Genomic DNA, 11,583 nt, shown 5'->3' with positions numbered 1-11,583 from the left:
TTATTGCACTACAGTTTTGTCTAAAGGTTGCTCATGTGGATGATCAATATTTTTTCAGTCAGCTGCATGATACCTGAAACTGGCTACAATATTTTCCATATGTGATCAAAGTGTTGTCCATTGCAGTGGTCATTGTCAGCGTTAACTGATTATTATCATGATATGGTTTTCTTGTTCCGTGAATACCAATGAGATAGAATATTCACGTTGCAGGAATTCCATGAAAAGGACATTTCAATAAAAAAAAGGCTCAAGACAGTCAAATTTCGGTATTAAAACTATGTTTCGTGATTGCACAGTAGTTTCGTAGCGTGCTACGAAATTGCTGAAAATAATTCCTAATGCACAGCAGTTTCGTAGCGCGCTACGAAACTGCTGTAGCTGCATATTTTGATATAGTTGACATTTTGGTGCATCTGCATAATTAAACTCAGTCGACCAATTTTGAGTAATCAAAGGAGAAACTTTTTGAAAAGGGATTTCAGAAAAGGATCATTTACAATGTGCAAGCAACCAGCAAGGGTAAAACAAGCGGAGGAAAAGATATATGAACTCTAAGTTTTTTGTCATACAATGATCACCGCTAGTATTGTCCACGTCATTTCAAATAGCTTTGAAGAGGTTTTGTCTTCACAAAAGTATATAGGAAATGTCTACAACACATGAAGAACGTGGCACTCCAATATATTTTTGTGTAATCATAAAAGAACAACATGGATAATTGATTTCGAATATCCTTAAGGAAACCAAAAGTAGAAAAATAGGGGCAGCTTCCTACTTTGTAGGAGTAGTAAAGGAGATAAGACATTAAGGGCCAGCAAGGAGTTTTAAACATCCATCAAAGTTAAACTGAAGGGAACCACTTGTCAGAGAACGAGTTTTTATTGTAATAAATGCTATTATCAGCATGATGTGGAGTTAGACTCCTAATTGTCTTAGGTTTCTAAAACTTCCAGTTAGCAGTTGTTGTATTTAATAGTTAGTTAAAGTTTGAATAGGTGTCATAGCAAGCAGAATTCGAGTTCCCCTCATGCTGGAGGAGGAATCTCAGCTTTGTAAAGAATTCTATATATAGGAGAAAGAGCAATGTACTTAGGGTTGGAAATTTATTGAGAAAAGCTCTGATATTTGGCTTTATGTAAAGACTCTGTTTTTAGTAATACAGTACTTTGGCTTTGCTTCTCAGGAATCAGAAGGAATTTGATGCTTGGAATGGCTTGTATTGTTCTCTTCCTATTATATTCAGTGGTATGAATGTGTGATTACTTAGAAATCACTAACAGTGCTCTAATTTCCTTCATTCATTCATAAACTGTGTTGGTCCTTTGTATTCCTAGTGTTTTCTACATGCATTGAGTTCTAAATGCCCTGACTTCTATGTAGAGCTAACCTTACTATTAATACTTAAGCATATATGACTCCATAAGCCCAATGGATACTTTCTAATTGTGTTTCCACCACTCACATTTTTACCTTTGTCTCATAAGAGTTAGCCATCTTAATCATAATCAAAAAATCATTAATCCTTTGAGAGAGCCCTCTCAGGTTGGGGAGGCTAAGCCTCAGCCTAAGGTAGGTTTGAAATAGTTACTTAAGGTCTTCCTGGTCAGTAGCCTTCCAAGGTCTGATTTTGAGATAACAGAACACTGGGAGCAACATTGGTCCATGGACTAATGTTTCTCTTCCCAAAGTTGTAATCCTTGGATATATCTTTCTAACGAGGTATTGTTCACGTCAAACAGAGATCGTATGCCAAAGTTACGACCCTGGGAAATTGATGTACCAATTTACGAAAAACAGGGCTAATAGTTTCGCACTTCATCTCCTAGGGTTAGGATTTTGGATGTTTAGCATTTTTCCATTGTTTCTCAACAATAAATAGGCCTTCGAACCTCATTGTAAGAGATTTGAGATGCATCTAGCTGCCACATCTCTCCATAGAGATAAGATACCATCTCTCGAGCTAGTTTATTTATGGTTATCTCTATAACCTTTTGCGATCCTATTTAAATCCAGATCAGTGGTATCAGAGTGGTCTGCTCTTTCTCTATATTTATTTTCATGTCCCCAATGAGGTCGGGATATAAGGAATTAGGACTTGAACTGGTCGAACCTTTGCAAGACCAGCCTCGCAAATCCTGATAGCCTCCCATGGCAGATGAAAATAAATACGAGGGGGCAGGAGATCCTATCAAAATCTTACTAAAAGAGGCCCTCGAGTGATAAAGGAATGCGATGATGGACAACTTTGCCCAGATCCTTTAGCAGCTACCTAGAGGTGACACATCTAATTCCTGAAGCTACTCTAGAAGCGTCAAACCCTTTAAGGTACAATTTAACTTTGACATTCCCATATTTGAGGGTTAGATAGATGAAGATGCTATAGATAAATGGTAAAATCTGCTAGAAGGGTATTTTTATGTTCATGATTTTTTCGGTTGGGAAAATATTACTTTCTCTCTTCTCAAAGACACCCCCCATGTCAAGGACTGGTGGGAAACCTACTGTGAGCAGAAGGATGAAAGCACGCCCTCACTTTTTTCAGCTGCACCCACTTTGAATTCATTCCAAAATGCCATCAAGGAGAAGTACTACCCTGTCAGAAGCTATGAGGATAAATACATAAAGTGGACCACGTTGCAGAAGGGAAGGGACCAAGACGTGTCGGAGTTTACCATTATTTTTCATACCATTTGCACAAAATTGGGTATCAAGGATTCTGAGTTGCATTTAGTACTAAAATAACGTGGTTTCCTACATAGGTACATCCAAGACGAGATTGAGTTCCTGAACATCTCCTCGCTCGCCATGTCGTACCAATACGTGTTAGGATCGAGTAGAAGTTTAAATAGAAGAAGCGAGACTTTGGATCTGCAAATCCGAAGCAAGGTAAAGGCACCCCCAAACCAATGAACAAAGGACAAAGCTATGGCAGGGTGGCCCAAGAAAACCTGCCAAAGCCGCAAGCAAAGAAGAACACCGTGAAGCTGAAGAAGGACATGAGAAAGTGGTGTGAGTTCCATAAGAGCTCCACTCACAACACAAGTGAGTGTTGGGCCAAGTAGTCACTGGTGGTCGAGCTAAAGTATTCAGAATTAGATGCATGTTCAGACTCTGAGTCAGAACCCGATAAGGGGAATGACAAAGGGAAGAAGATTATCAATGCGGAGCCCAACACCACTATTGCAACCACGAAGATCCAGAAGGAGGAACCCAAAGATCCAGAGGAGGAGGAGGAGTGCCTCTTCCACTCCCAGATATGGGTAAAGGGCTCCCCGCGACAGTTCATTGTCGACAGCGGGAGCCAAAGGAACCTCATTTTGGTAGAGGTTGTGAATCGGCTAGGCTTATTGACCACAACACGTCCACAACCGTACATCATTAGGTGGCTTCACCAAGGACAGGATCGTCGCATGAGCCAATAGTGTTTCCTTCCATACAACATCAAGCCCTTCATGGATGAGGTATTGTATGACACTGCTCCCCTTGATGTTTGTGATGTATTATTAGGCCAACCATACTTGTGGAAGAGATATGCTATATATGAGTCAAGGCCTCATGCTATTATTGTTACTTTGGGAAATAAGTTGTACAGGATACCAAAGGTAGCACTGCCTATCGTCATCTCTTTGGTTACTGCAAAACAATGCAGTAAGCTCATTTCCAAAACTGGGAAATTTGTTTTCCTAATGATACATCCTCAAGGAAAGAAGAAGATGGTGGCCACGACCTCCAGACAGGGCCCCTCCAAATAAAAACTACAAATGTACAAGGTCATGGAGGAGTAAGAGGACATCTTCACCTCCCTCATAGGGGTTCCTCTACAATGTCAGGTCAAGCACTCCATCGATATGATCCCAGGTGCACAGCTGCCCAATGGACCAATCTATCGGTGCTCCGTTATGGAGAATGATGAAATCGAGAGGCAGATTCGGTGGCTGCTGTAGAAAGGTCACATCCAACCGAGTTCATCACCCTATGGGAGCCCAATCATGTTGGTACAAAAGAAGGATGGGACTTGGAGACTCTGTATTGACTATTGGGCACTGAACAAGATCACTTTTCGGAATAGGTACCCGAACCCACGGATTGATGACCTTCTAGACCAACTGAAGGGGGGAAAGTATTTTAGCAAGATCGATTTGAAGTTAGGATATCACCAGGTACCAATCAAACCCTCCGATGTGTGGAAAACTGTCTTCAAAGCCAAGGAGGTCCTTTTTGAATGGTTGGTTATGCCTTTCGGGTTGACGAATGCTCCCGCAACCTTCATGAGGCTAATGGATGACATCTTGTGTACATTCACCAATTGATTTGTAGTGGTATACTTGGATGACATCCTCATATTTAGCCAGTGTTAGGATGAGCACCTCCACCACATATGACAGGTTCTCCAAACACTGTGGCAAAACAAGTTATGTGCCAATTTGGAGAAATGCACTTTTGGCATGACCCAAGCTCAGTGTTTGGGATACATTATTAATGAAAGGGGGGTGCATGTGGATCCAATCAAGATCCAAGTCATTCAGTATTAGCCATCTCCAACCACTCTGACAGAACTCCATAGCTTTCTAGGTCTTGCCAACTTCTATCGCAGATTCATGTTGGGATTTACTCATATCACTTGGCCCTTGAGTCAAGTCACTACGGGAGGAGCGAAAGCAAAATTGTTTTGGTCTGAATCTCAACAGAAGGAATTCAAAGAATTGAAACATCGCCTCTGGTCGGCACCAGTGCTCGCATTATTAGACTTGCAACAACCATTTGAGATCGAGATAGATGCCTCCAACTATGCTATTGGGGCAGTCCTTACTCAACACAAGCATCCAAAGGCATATCACAATGAGACACTTTCAGACACAGTCCGGAAGAATCCCACTTATGACAAAGAGATGTATTCCATTGTGCAGGATTTCTGACAATGGAAGCATTACATTTTGGGGAAGGAAACGATCATCCACATAGACCACCAGCCCCTGCAATTCATACAAACACAAGGGAAGTTGCAAAATGATCACCATCAGAAGTGGTCCACATACCTGCAACAGTTCCATTTGAATATCAATTATAAGAAGGGCAATACCAATAATGTTGCAGATTGCCTCAGTCAACCACCGATCATGGCATTAACCACCATGCTCAGCTCTTGTGGGCACGAGAATTTTGATTGGCCAATTCTCTATAAAAGCAACCCAAAATTTAGCCACACATACCAAACACTCTTGGAGGGCCAGCATGTTCCAGATTTTCACCTCCAGGATGCCTTGTTATTCCACCTGGGTCACCTTTGTGTTCCTTCAAGCGAGCATGCCAAGATGATTTGGGAACCACACTACAGTCGAGCTGCTGGACATTTCGTGGTCGAGAAAATGGTGGCAGTACTGCAAAAGTATTTCTATTCGCCGAATCTTCGACAAGGTATCTGAAAGTACATCAGATCCTACACTTCCTGTGTCATTGCCAAACCAACCATCAAGAAGCAAGGCCTCTATACTCTGCTACCTACCCCTAGTTGACCTTGGGAATCCATCTCCATGGATTACATGTTGGGCCTTCCTTCTACTAAGCATGGAAACGACTGTGTTTTTTTGGTCTTCGACAGGTTCTCAAAGATGGCCATTATGGCGGCCTGCAAGAAGAATATCATAGCAGAAGCCATTGCTAAACTCTTCTTTGAATGAGTGTGGGTACATTTTGGGATCCCACGGTCTATCATCTCAAATCGAGACAACAGGTTCCTTATTACATTTTGGTCCAGTCTCTGGTCGATGATGGACACCAAACTCACTGAGTCCACAGCCTTCCATCCCCAAACTGATGGCAAAATAGATGTTGTCAATAGGATGATCATACACATTCTACGCATGTACAACTCAAAGCATCCATGCAGATGGGATGAGAGCCTCCCCTATGTTCAGAACAGCTATAACTGGGCTCTCCACAGCTCGACTGGCTACAACCCTTTTCATGTGGGCTTGGGATTCCAGCCACTATTTCCCATTGATGTGGCCATGACATTTGTAGCTACTCAGGTAGATTCGCCTCATGTCTAGTCCAAAATAAATAAGGCAAACAACTTCATTGAGCACATCCAACATATCTACTAGCAGGTCCATGACATTCTGGAGAAATCAAATTCCAAGTACAAGCAGCGACATGATCAACATCGGGTGCCACACAAGTTTCATGTGGTGACAAAGTCTGGTTGCATTTGCAAAAGGAACGCCTTACCGGAGCCTATTGAAAACTCATACCACTTCGATTTGGCCCTTACACCATTACCAAGGTTGTGGGAGACAATGCATTTGAGCTCGGCATTCCCCCATTCCTTGGCCTACACCAAGTGTTCAATGTGGACCGCCTTCATCTATACTTCCCACCATTGCTAGACACATCTGACATTACAAAACAGCTCACACCAACAAAGTTAAATTCAGATTACATCGAAGAAGTTGCAACTAATTGGATCATGGACACACAGATCAAGCACACTCACCACCATAAGATCCAACTACATCAAGTTGTCAAAGTAGGCCAACTCCTTCACTAGGGCAAGTGGCTCACCAGGGACCAAGTTTAGTAGAAGTTTCCTCATCTCATCGAAGAACTCAACGCAATGAAGACCATTGCTTCCTAAGGGGGCAGGAATGATCTAGGTGGATATTGGTGGCCTCCGACTAATTCCACTTGGACCCCCACCATTGTTTATTTCAGTTTTTCTATTTCCGTATTTGTAGCATAATTTACTATTTTTGGAAATTTTTCGGGTCTTGAACTTCCGGAGCCATTTTGAGGCCCTAAACGACGTTTTTTGGGAAAAATAGGAGTAGAAATGGTCTGTGGATCAATGTTGCTCTTCCCAAAGTTGTAGTCCTCAGATAGATATTTATAGCGAGGTATTGTGTGCATCAAACGGAGATTGTATGCCAAAGTTCCGATCTCGGGAAGTTGATGTACCAATTTACCCAAAATGAGGCCCATAGTTTGGCGCTTCATCTCCTAGGGTTAGGGTTTTGGATGTTTAGGGTTTTTCCATTATTTCTCAACAATAAATAGGCCTTTGAGCCTCATTGTAAGAGAGTTGAGAGGCATGTGGCCACCACATCTCCCATAGAGATAAGATACCATCGCCCAAGCTAGTTTATTTCCATTTCTGTTTGTAAGCATATTTTAGTATTTTACATTAATGTAATGAAGTACTAATTTCTATTGTATCTCTATATTTATGCTTATCTCTATAATTTGTTGCATTCCTTTTTAAATCCAGATCAACAAACACATTGTAGCCATGGTGGCCAAGGCATGCAGAACAGTCCCTGAACTGCATATCTTGGAGGAAGTGTCATTGGAGGCGAAGATCAGGAAGTTGGTTGTAGGTGAGCGCGACGTGAAGACGGAAGTGGCCAAGGTTCATTTTGAATTGAAATTGAAAATTATAGAGCTAGGGTTGAATTCACAGCCTTCAATGCTGCCAGAGGTCACGGAACAATGCAAAGTAGCTGTCAAGGATGGAGTTGCACCAGCACATGCCACGGTGGTGGAATGCACCGTGCTCTTTGAGTAGTCCATGGAGGTAGTCATGGCGTCATATGAAGATCCTAACCTGTAGAGGTTAAACACAGAAGCCCATGAATTGCAACAGTGGTGTGATGAAGGAAGAGTAACGACGCGCATCGTCACTATAACACAACGATTAGTCAAGCTGCATGAGGCCAAATAGTTGCTTGAACAGGTGGAAGCAGAGCAGAGGAATGAAGCAGTCCTCAATGCCAGATTGGAGCCTTGGCTGGATCAGGCCTACATTATCTCCGCCACTGTTCAAGAGAAGTTGGCAAGCTTACAGAGAAGGCAACATAAGATCAAGGAAGATAGTGCGGGACCAACAACAGAGCAACTAGTGGAGCAGATCAAACAGGCAACCACACAGAGCATGGCTGAGGTAATAGTGGCACAAGTAGAGTTGAGAGGTCTCCACAGTAAGATCTTTGCACCAACAGAGTGACTCGAGGGAATGTCATGATATTTGTGTTGGGGGCCTATTGTGACAGGGTTCCCTATGGTAGATTTTGGAGCAAAATCCCATGTTTTGGGGAAGAAAGCCCAAGTTTTGTTGTATAAAATGTAAATTCTTTGCAAGTTGTGGTCACGGAGCATGTAGATAGTAAAGTGTCATAAAGGGTTTTACCCTTCTTTTATCTAAGTTGTGTCAGCTTTTGTAGATCCACCCATGGTCCGCGAACCATGGGATTGTATAAAAAAGAAGATGTAATGAAAAATATGAATGTAACGGGTCAGTAGAAGAAAGAGCAAGCAAGTCTTAGAGTAGAAGAGAGGCTCTGCAGATGTGTGTGCAGAGGCCCATAGTAAAGTCCGCAGCTTAGTGTGTAGACCCCTACAGCTGAGTGTGCAGGGGAGTCTTGAGTCTGTAAGCAAAACTGAAGTATCAATAAAGAGATTATCAATAAAATCCTTTGTTTTGTCTATTTATTTTTGTTATGCATGAATGCGCTTTTATGTTGTGATGAATGATGGGTTATGAAATCATATTGTATTGATGTGTGACTTTACATGATTTATATTTTTATATGAACACAAGTAATAATAACTATTTACGCAAAGAATATCTTATTGCATGTTAAAGTTATCAAACACTTAAACCAATCTGGGTAAATACAAGATTTAGGGCAATGACAGAGGTGTGTAAGTGGTTGATTCACCTGTTTAGGGTCTGAGAAGGACAGTCGAGAATAGTTGCGGAGGTATAGAATCTGATTAAGGGAAGTTATATCGATAAGCCCTGAAGGCTTATCGATCTGCACAAAGGTAGGTTTATGGCATAAAACAACATTACAATAATCTCTGGGTTCAAAAACTTGGTTCCAGCATCCCCCCATACTAGTTCGAGCAAGACTATAGTCCACGCTCCACAGGTTGATGCCGAAAGGGTGAGTAGTGTAGGGATTTGTTTGGAAAACTTAACTCTGAACCTGGGTCAAGACCCACTAAGCCAACAAATCTCCTTATATTCATGAAACGTTTATGGGTTTTACCTGTTACTCACCTACTATAGCCTGTGGCCCAACTATTTCCCAACTGAAAAAAATAATTTGGAGAAGTATAAATAAACCTCCATGGGAAGGCCTAGGAGGAGAACAAAGGAGATATTGATATTATAGTTGATTGATCCTTGATCCAGTCTGAAGAAATCCATATGCCTCCTGCACTCCCCAAGTTATAGGAAACCTTTGTTTCCTCTTTTGAGATGTCCTTCATCCCTCTTATGACATCCTTTTGTGTATCGATGGAGGAAGATTGTTGAGGCCGGGACAGGATGGATCCAGAGGATGGTTCCACTTGGAGCTAGAGGAAGACTCAGGTTGTATTTTTCCACCTTTCATTTAGCTTACATCAATAACGAAATGAAGTTTTGTTCCTGATATTTATCATGTTTATGGATTGATCCATGTTTTGATTTTCTTATAAAACTTATATTAATGTGTAATTTCTCCTTTGCTTGTATGATCTAACACATATATCATGAACATGCTTTCTATTACTTTTGTTGTATATGCTTCACTTGAATAAGCTACAGGCTTTAAAGGCATCAGATTTAGAAGTAGAGGGTTTGGACCCAACGAATCGACCCCAAACGTAGGACCTCTGGGTCATACCACTTCTTCTCAGTTCTATAGTTTAAACATTTAGATTGTTTCTCTACACATTTCTTGCTGTTGTATACCCTCCACTCTATTGGGGTTTTCAACCAAGGCCCTAGGGTGTTCCCACCCACAACATCTACAATATACAATTTATAATAGTTTCAAAAGAATTCTTAACAAGAAATTTTGTTGAAGGAATCTGTTTAATCAATTTTCATTGACACAAAATTCCATTCTTATATTGTTGGATCCTTCTCATTGATTGAGATTATTTTTTGTTCATCTCTTCAATTGTTTCCCTGCAAAATAAATCAAAACAAAATTAAAATACAAAATTAAAATCAAAATGATAAATTTGGAATTTAAAAGAAATCTAATCAAATTCAGTTAAATAAATAATTGAAAAGGAAATATAAGCTTTCTATTGATTCATATGATGATTTAATTGGCCAAGGAGAACATAGGTTAATAAATCTGCACTCAAAAGATGTCATGGGCAAATGAGAATGCAGAAAATAAAACTTAGAAAATTGATTTTGTTTAAACATTCAAAGCTGGATCTTTTGCCTAATTTTAGAACCATTAAATCATAAAATATGGCTTTGCAACCACTTCATAAATGTTCTCCATAATTTTATATTTTCAATGAGCCGTCTTGGGCCTCATTTGGCCAAGTAAAACTCCATTTATGAGCTTCTGAAGTTAGTATATTAAAATTTCCATAATTCTGGAATTTCTATTGTGTGGGCTAAAAATCAGAATTTTAAATTAAATTCTAATCCTCAATTAGATTACAATTATTATTTAACTAATGCTAATTAATTGTGATTACCAATTAAACTAATTATTTATAGAAATTAATTAAGATGGAAATGATTTAACATAAATTAATTAAAATGTAATAATATTATATTAATATTATAATTTAAATTATATTAAAATTATAATAAATATTATAATTATAATATAATTATTATGAAATAAATATAATATTAAAGTAAAAATTTTATATACAAACTATTGAAAACAATCCAAAATCCATACAAAACATACCATTGGAATTAATATTTTTTCATTTATTCCATCCACGTGAACAAGAGTGATGGAGGAGGGAAGTGAGTGGAGGGTGAAGTGAGTGGAGGATGAGGTGAGCATGAGGTAGGATGAGGTGAGGTGGTGTGGAGATATAAGGTGCGAACGAAAAAACCTTATATTAAAAATTGTTAACCCGTCACATAATTTTAAAATCACAAAATCACAGTTTTTTAATACAAGCACATATAAACAATTTTATTTGTGATATGTGATTTGCGATATATCCCAATCGCAATATCGCATCACAAATTTTGATCACATTTCTTGATCGCAATTTTAAAATCTCAAATTTTGGATCACATTTTTTAGATCGGGATTTTGGAAAGAAGGAAGTGATATGAGTGGGGCCCATGTGGAATTAATAATCCTACAAATTGAACTATAGCTACTTTGAAATTTTGAGAATCCGGCCTTGGAAACTTGTTTTAAAATGATAAAATGGAGTAAATTACCAAGATTCTGAAACACGTTTTCATTCGTTGTATGATTTAGCTGGGTCATTTTGTAGGATTGTTAGTGAAAAAATGAAAGAATATTAGTAAAACTAAATAAGAGTTAATATTTACAATGAATGACCATTGAACTTAATTAGCTAAGAAAAATCAAAATTATATACATTTATTTACATTTTTAGTCCAAGTGAGAAAACAATCAAACTTCAAAGGAGTGTTATTTACAAACCGGTTGACCAAATTAGGTGAAACAAGTATCGATGGAAAGCTTGTGAAAAGTCGGATTCAATGAAACAATTAAAACAAAAATCTGAAGAAAACTAAAAACTGAAAAATTGTAAGACAATTAACTTAAATGAAAATCATAAAAGTTGCTT

The sequence above is a fragment of the Pinus tabuliformis genome, chromosome 5_1 (genome assembly GCF_031772625.1).
Source record: "Pinus tabuliformis cultivar Carrire ecotype Pingquan chromosome 5_1, CPIR1, whole genome shotgun sequence".
NCBI lineage: Eukaryota > Viridiplantae > Streptophyta > Pinopsida > Pinales > Pinaceae > Pinus > Pinus tabuliformis.
This window is presented reverse-complemented; position numbering follows the sequence as displayed.